Source organism: Pongo pygmaeus, chromosome 15 (assembly GCF_028885625.2).
Source record: "Pongo pygmaeus isolate AG05252 chromosome 15, NHGRI_mPonPyg2-v2.0_pri, whole genome shotgun sequence".
Taxonomy (NCBI): Eukaryota; Metazoa; Chordata; class Mammalia; order Primates; family Hominidae; genus Pongo; species Pongo pygmaeus.
In genome coordinates this window covers 21944614-21952115 of record NC_072388.2, presented here as the reverse complement: position 1 = coordinate 21952115, position 7502 = coordinate 21944614, and the positions used below count along the sequence as shown (strand labels likewise).

The 7502-nt window shown below is 42.0% G+C and overlaps 1 pseudogene; it reads right to left on the bottom strand.

The window, feature by feature from the left end:
* Positions 1 to 1104: 1104 nt before the first annotated feature.
* LOC129013237 (bromodomain-containing protein 7-like) lies at positions 1105 to 3150 on the bottom strand (annotated as a pseudogene).
* Between the last annotated feature and the right edge of the window lie 4352 nt (positions 3151 to 7502).

Below are 7502 nucleotides of genomic sequence, written 5' to 3'. Positions count from 1 at the left end.
TATAAGCATTCTATTTCTCTCTTTCCCTAATCAAAAGCCTGCTGTAGTTCCCTGCAAGAAAGACAAAGGATGTTACTTTTTTTGTCTGCATCTCCTATTCCCTACATCCAATTTCCCATTCATAATTAAATTTGATATTTCTCACATTTTCTCTTCATGTTCCTTTTATACTTTCTGTGTCTTATTTTAAATAATTACTGCAGTATCAGGAGTAATTCTTCCACAGTTATTTTTACTTCTTTAACAATAGTTGGTATCAATAATTCTCACAGTTTCACTTTTTAGCCATTATCCATTCAAATTTCTTTCTCTAAGAAATTTATTCTTGCATACTATACATTGTAGCTGTGAGCAATTTTTTTCAAAAGAAGCCCCTGCTGCCACATTTGTTTAAGATTGGTCATGTCTGCAAGTATCTCTGTCTTACCTCCCTATACAAATGGCATGATGTGGTCCATTATTCTTGAGTTGCACTTTTTCCCCTCTGTAGAAGATGTCATCACATTGTCATCCAGCATTGCTCACTGCAGTGAAAAAAGTCAAAGCTAGTTTGAAATTTAGCTCCGCGAAAATAACCTACTTTTTTTTGCCCGGAAACTTGCAAAATTATCTTTCCCCTTACGGCTTTAAATTTTTATGAAACTGTGTTATGGTGTTGCTTTTTGCTCTTGATTTTTGTGGGGGACTTTGGTAGTACTCTCTGTAATTGGTTTTTTTTTTTTTTCCAAAATAATGTTTTCTCTGAGAATTGGTTTTGATCCTTTTGTCTGTTTTTTCACTTTTAGAAACTCTTCTTATTTGGAAATTGGATCTCCAAATTTAACAACTTCTCTTGAATTATTTTCTTGTTTTTAAAATTTCTTTTCCATACTGAATATTGTAATTATGGATAAAGAGGAGAGGGAGGGTGAACACATCTTTTTTTGAGTCCCAGGTCCAGCTTTATTACCCAATACAAGTCAAAACTCTGGAACATTAAAATTCATTATTCCAAAGTTTAATTAGAAACATAATTTACAAATATTTAATATCTTCTGAAAAACATTTCCAAGTTAAGAATGAAAAAAAATATGTACACAATATATAATCAAATACCAGTTGGCTTCAAATCCCATGAAGTCTACACTCAGCAATATCAATCTTTTTAGGTTCTTCAAAATCTTCCGTTAAATCTACAAAGTTGTTTTGTACAATAAGGCAAGGAATGGAAACCCTATTGCTTTTTGAACTCCATACATGCTTACAATATTACGTGGAGTTACATGCTGTGTATGTTTTTTAAGATTATTGGTCACTTGTTCAGAAAGATGCATTTCTCCATATGAGGGACCCAAAAGACAGATCATATTGGGAGGGAGTCTGATGCTCAAAAGCTCATTCTGGGCTTCCTGGAGCTCCTTGAACAATTTGGTGGTCTTGTCAAGTTTCTTTTGAACATGTCAGCTTTTTCAGAGTTCAAAACTTCAACTGGAGTGCCAAAGTTTGTTACTGCTTTCAGTGCTATGAGCCTGTCCTGAGTATTGGAGTCCAAACGCACTGCTGGCTCTATTTCTGTAATCTCCATTTCATTTGCCATGACAAGTATCCTAGTATGACCTTCATCTTCAAGCGATGACATCTCCAGCTCTTATAGGGTCCTGGAATGTTCTCCTCTTGTTAAAACATTCAGTAAACTATATGACCTAACATATGGATAATCTTGGCATGTGGCCAAAACCTTAGGGATGCTGAAAGCACCTGGAAGATCAGCCTTCCCCATAGTTTGAATAGGTTAAATCAGAATCACCCTTGCTGACATTTGCAAATGTGGAGTCATAATGTAGTGCACAAGAACTGTAGGATTCATAGTTCAAATATAACAGTAGAGTTACTTTGTTTCATTTATCCTCTTTGAACCCCTGCAAAGTATTCACTCCTGACAGAAGTCTTCCAGTTGTCATTCCCAGTCTCACAGGGCAATCGCCTGACTCTTACAATGGGACCCACAGGATGGGGAAGTCCCAAGGTGGTGGTTCCATCTGGTTTTCTTCTTTCAAATTTGCACTATTAACAAGCCACCTGGTCAGCTTTCCTGAGATTCCTTAACGATGCAGTCAACCTGGTTCTGCTCTCTCTCTAAATTATTGCTTTTAAACTAATTTTCAAGCATAACTTTGTCTTTCTATTGTCTTTGCTGGGACTTTTGAAGGCTTGTGCTTCAGCATCTCCAGCTTTCTTGGCCAGCAGCTTCTGTCCACCCCGCTCTGCGAAGTGTCTGTTCTCTTTCTGCTTTCGAGTTTTTTTTGTTGTTGTTCTTGTTTTTATTATTATTATTATTATTTTATTTTTTGCAAGTCTGCCATAAAGTCTATGCCCTGCTTCAGAATTCAGGCTCTGAATTCTTTGCTGGCTAAGAATGTTCATCCCTGAGTGCAGTAACATTTTGGCAGCTTTATAATAAATGGCCTCTGGTTTGTTGTAAAGCATGGCATTAGTACACATTAGTTTGAAGTTATCCTTTAGTTCTTCTATGTGCTGGTAGTCATTGTTGTTGATCTTTTCTTTCATGGTATTAAAATCCATTGGGTGTTTAATGATCATGAAGCAGCCAGGAGCAATAAAATCAGTCACAGGAAATGAAAAGAAAGCCCTTAGGTCTTTTCTCTGCAATTGTCTCATCTGTTGACTCGAAGCTTCTTGAAGAGGTGTCTGTTCTACTTCTTGCTTGGTGGAAGAGCTTGTGAGAGGCTTCTCAGCAGGCAGGTCTAATCTCACAGGGAAGTGACACTGGAGCTCTTCCTCTGCCTCCTCTCCACACTGCCTCGAGCTCACTTTCTTTCATCCTCCTTTACTCCTCTCTGTTTTCTCCCCTTTCCTTCCCCCAGAACCTGCCTTGGTGCCAGTTGATATTCATTAAAATAAGCCTGAGTTTATTTTTAAAAAGCCCAAGCCTTTGGAGAGCTGGGTGACTTGATTCCCTCCTGCTTTGAGGACCAGCTTCAAGGGCTTCTCTACATACTCCTCTTACAGGTGCTTGTTTGACCTGGACTTTTTGCCATGTTCCACTAGGTCCCAGTGCCCGACCCCCTCGCCAGGTCCTGGCCCTGCAACACTGATTTCCAGGCCAGGCAAGCAGATGGCTGCAGCAGGGCCTGAGAGACCCCAGGCCATCAGGCAATGAGGCATGCTGGAGATTGCTTTAAATATAAAGAAGCCACCAAGAACAACAATCATCTAACAGGGAGGCCTTATTTTAATGAATATCAATTGGTATTTGTTTGGCTGAATCTGAAATGACATGATAGCTGGACTATTTTATTCTTTATACAAGCAGAGCAAAGAATTTAGAGATTCTTCCTTTTGATAAAGGTTGTGAGTGGCTATCGCTAAATGTAAAGTAGGTGGAATATGTAATAGATCTCACTTCTCTTCAGTCTTTGAGAAATTCTTCATATAACCTGCAGAATAGGTCAGATGCAATATGACAAGAGTTGGTGAGTTCTTGACATAAGGAGAGCACCCAAATAGGACTCCGGAAGTTTGGTTGTGTGTGTGAGATCAACTATGCAAAGAACATGGCACACACAGGTGTGCATCAGGCATGGTTTACAACTGGCCTTTCCGGGAAGAGGGAGGAGTTCATCACTGGGGATTATCTTGGTTATTTTCAGGACCAGGGATTCCCTGGGGCAAGGGATTGTGACCTAGGATATCTGATGGGAAGAAGGATCTTATCTACCTGCTTGGGGTTTAGGGGAAGCCCTAGATTTAGATCCTGGACCAGTGATCTGTGTTGAACCTAGGGCTGGGAACCCACAGAGATCCAGGCTGATGGACTGGGCCAATCTGAGGGGAAGAAGGGTGGCTGGAGGACTGGCCACATGCTCCCAGGACTGGCAGCGGTGGGAATGTGAGAAGTAACATGCGAGTGGTTGAGGCTGGGCCTGGTAAGATGAGTTAGGACTGAGATTATTGATGCAGTACTTGCCTTAGAGAGGACTGACACAGAAACCAGGGTAGGACTAAGACTTGGTGGTATATTAGTGGCCCCAGCCAGTGGAATGGGGTAATAGAAGTCTTTGGGAGCATAACAACAACTGTCATGAGTGTGGAAGGACTTATCCTACTTTTCCCCTATTTTATCTCTCTATCAGAGTTGTTTGACAGATCCCTGGAGAAATTATATGTCTTTTCTATAGACCTCAGAACTGGCCTCTCTTCTATGATGCACCAGCAGATGACAGCTATGAAACCAGATGCCATATTTATTGTAGGGATCTTCTTGAGGACACTGTCAATGACATATCTCTTTCCATTTGTTTGAATCGTATAATAAATTCTTTCAAAGAAAAGTGTGACATCAGAGGAATTACCAGCCCCTTATGGCCTCATTTACCTTGCATTGACTGATGCTCCCAACACATAAATCTGCCCATTCTTTGCAGATTTCAAATTCAGCTAAGTTACTCTTTTTTGTTTGTTTTTGTTTTAGGTTTGTTTTTTTTTTTTTTGAGATGGAGTCTCACTACGTCACCCAGGCTGGGGTGCAGTGGTGCGATCTCAGCTCACTGTGACCTCTGCCTCCTAGGTTCAAGCGATCCTCCCACCTCAGCCTTGCAAGTAGCTGGGATTACAGGCATGCACCACCACACCTGGCTAATTTTTGTATTTTTAGTAGAGACAGGGTTTCACCTTGTTGGCCAGGCTGGTCTGCAACTCCTGATCTCAAGTGATCCACCCCCCTTGGCCTTCCAACGTGCTGGGATTACAGGCATGAGCCACTGCCCTCAGCCTTAGTTCCTCTTTCTTATGTGAGATCCTCTCATTTGAAGCACAGAAAAAGTAGATATAATTTGAATCTAGTTAATTATGTAACTTTGGATTGCCAGTTCCCACATCCTCCCTATGGGCATTACCTTCAAAGGTGTTACTACATTTCTACTCCTTCAAAATACTTTGAACGTAAAGCAACTGCAATTATTTTAGTCAAGGAAAACTGTTTGCTAAGTTCATCTCCACATATTTATAATTGTAAGGTCCTCACTTACTATTAAATTGTTCAAATTTACTCACTTTTTAAATAGGCTTCCACCTTCCAAAGAGGATTTTATATGTTCCATCGTTACTTTTCCGGTGTTTCCCACACCTGCTACATAACTGATTTGATGAGAAAAATTATTTTGACATCCTATCCTTAATAAGAACAATTAAATTTTCTCCTAATCATAAAAAGTGGGCCGTTGTCATTTGTGTCTTCCCCTGTATACTCATTGCACTTTCTTCTCTAGACCTGTGGTTAAAGTTTGAAATTGAGGGTACATGAGAGAAGAAGACTGCATATTGGAAACCTTTCTACCACATCGATATAGGAAACATGGGCTTGCTCCACTCTATCCAGAGGACTCAGACACCATCAAGTGTCAACAGTGTTGACCTAAGCAAAGTGCTCTGGAACCAGGAAAGTTCAGGATGGTTTCATTTTAAAAACAAAACCAAAGAGGAGCCAAGATGGCCAATAGGAACAGCTCCAGTCTACAGCTCCCAGCGTGAGCGATGCAGAAGATGGGTGATTTCTGCATTTCCATCTGAGGTACTGGGTTCATCTCACTAGGGAGTGCCAGAGAGTGGGCGCAGGTCAGTGGGTGCACGCACCATGCATGAGCCGAAGAAGGGTGAGGCATTGCCTCACTCGGGAAGTGCAAGGGGTCAGGGAGTTCCCTTTCCTGGTCAAAGAAAGGGGTGACAGACGGCACCTGGAAAATCAGGTCACTCCCACCCGAATACTGTGCTTTTCCGATGGGCTTCAAAAATGGCGCACCAGGAGATTATATCCTGCACCTGGCTCAGAGGGTCCTATGCCCATGGAGTCTTGCTGATTGCTAGCACAGCAGTCTGAGATCAAACTGCAAGGTGGCAGCGAGGCTGGGGGAGGGGCGCCGCCATTGCCCAGGCTTGCTTAGGTAAACAAAGCAGCTGGGAAGCTCGAACTGGGTGGAGCCCACCACAGCTCAAGGAGGCCTGCCTGCCTCTGTAGGCTCCACCTCTGGGGGCAGGACACAGACAAACAAAAAGACAGCAGTAACCTCTGCAGACTTAAAAGTCCCTGTCTGACAGCTTTGAGGAGAGCAGTGGTTCTCCCAACATGCAGCTGGAGATCTGAGAATGGGCAGACTGCCTCCTCAAGTGGGACCCTGACCCCTGACCCCTGAGCAGCCTAACTGGGAGGCACCCCCCAGCAGGGGCAGACTGACACCTTACAAGGCCAGGTACTCCAACAGACCTGCAGCTGAGGGTCCTGTCTGTTAGAAGGAAAACTAACAAACAGAAAGGACATCCACACCAAAAACCCATCTGTACATCACCATCATCAAAGACCAAAAGTAGATAAAACCACAAAGATGGGGAAAAAACAGAGCAGAAAAACTGGAAACTCTAAAAAGCAGAGCACCTCTCCTCCTCCAAAGGAACGCAGTTCCTCACCAGCAACAGAAAAAAGCTGGACAGAGAATGACTTTGACGAGCTGAGAGAAGAAGGCTTCAGACAATCAAATTACTCCGAGCTACGGGAGGATATTCAAACCAAAGGCAAAGAAGTTGAAAACTTTGAAAAAAATTTAGAAGAATGTATAACTAGAATAATCAATACAGAGAAGTGCTTAAAGGAGCTGATGGAGCTGAAAACCAAGGCTCGAGAACTACGTGAAGAATGCAGAAGACTCAGGAGCCGATGCAATCAAGTGGAAGAAAGGGTATCAGCGATGGAAGATGAAATGAATGAAATGAAGTGAGAAGGGAAGTTTAGAGAAAAAAGAATAAAAAGAAACGAGCAAAACCTCCAAGAAATATGGGACTATGTGAAAAGACCAAATCTACATCTGATTGGTGTACCTGAAAGTGATGGGGAGAATGGAACCAAGTTGGAAAACGCTCTTCAGGATATTATCCAGGAGAACTTCCCCAATCTAGCAAGGCAGGCCAACATTCAGATTCAGGAAATACAGAGAACACCACCGCAAAGATACTTCTCGAGAAGAGCAACTTGAAGACACATAATTGTCAGATTCACCAAAGTTGAAATGAAGGAAAAAATGTTAAGGGCAGCCAGAGAGAAAGGTCGGGTTACCCTCAAAGGGAAGCCCATCAGACTAACAGCGGATCTCTCGGCAGAAACTCTACAAGCCAGAAGACAGTGGGGGTCAATATTCAACATTCTTAAAGGAAAGAATTTTCAACCCAGAATTTCATATCCAGCCAAACTAAGTTTCATAAGTGAAGGAGAAATAAAATACTTTACAGACAAGCAAATGCTGAGAGATTTTGTCACCACCAGGCCTGCCCTAAAAGAGCTCCTGAAGGAAGCACTAAACATGGAAAGTCACAACCGGTACCAACTGCTGCAAAATCATGCCAAAATATAAAGACCATCAAGACTAGGAAGAGACTGCATCAACTAATGAGCAAAATAACCAGCTAACATCATAATGACAGGATCAAATTCACACATAACAATATTAACTTTAAAT